The sequence below is a fragment of the Octopus bimaculoides genome, chromosome 5, assembly GCF_001194135.2.
Source record: "Octopus bimaculoides isolate UCB-OBI-ISO-001 chromosome 5, ASM119413v2, whole genome shotgun sequence".
Taxonomy (NCBI): domain Eukaryota; kingdom Metazoa; phylum Mollusca; class Cephalopoda; order Octopoda; family Octopodidae; genus Octopus; species Octopus bimaculoides.
This window is the reverse complement of record NC_068985.1, coordinates 40,969,381-40,970,128: the sequence shown is the minus strand read 5'-3', so window position 1 is coordinate 40,970,128 and position 748 is coordinate 40,969,381. Positions and strand designations below refer to the sequence as shown.

At 43.0% G+C, this 748-nt stretch overlaps 1 protein-coding gene across 1 annotated transcript in view; it reads left to right on the top strand.

Moving 5' to 3' along the window:
• The window catches only part of LOC106869139 (WD repeat-containing protein on Y chromosome), a 92,944-nt gene that overhangs the window by 88,788 nt on the left and 3,408 nt on the right, over positions 1-748 (top strand). The window lies entirely within an intron of this gene.

Here is a 748-nt window from a genome sequence, read left to right as displayed (position 1 = left end):
TGTGTGTGTGTGTGTGTGTGTGTGTGTGTGTGTGTGTGTGTGTACGTGCTGCGGTGAAAAGGCATATAAATATCCATGACTCAGAAAGGACAAACAATACTGCCACTTAAGTGAGACATATTTGCATTATTTGTAATACAAATTTCAAACAGCTCTCGGGATTCAAAAGCCACTTGCATGCTCATGCACAGAAAAGGACCAGGAAACTATGCTGGCTCTATGGAGGACATTTGTCGTCAGCCGTCTGGACTAGTGCTCTCAGCTGCGATCACTCTACAGTATCAAATTATTAGCGGGACTTGAGGCAGTTCAGCAGTGCTACACCAGGAAGATTGCATCAATGAAACAGCTGAGCTACTGGGAGGGACTGAAAGAGCTACGACTTTCCTTGCTGGAGCGAAGACGGGGGAAAGATATGCAGTGATATGCGTATGGAAGATCCGGGAGGGGCTGGCTTCAAACTTTAGTATCTCTGAACTAGATGCCACTGCACTGTTCCAAACGTCACGAGCACCGCGACGCGTAATCACGGAGGTGTGAGTTCGAGTCTCATGGCTGGCCGCCTACACTTTTTTCTGCAAAATAGGGGTAGTTTATCCTGTTCAGGCTATATTATTAGCATTATCCTGCGTTTGCGAATTTAAAATCACTTCTTTAACTTTCTAAAACATCTCAACGCTTCTAAAAGCAAACTTCGTTTGTTTGTTTACGTTTATCGTAATTTGAATTTATATATATATATATATAT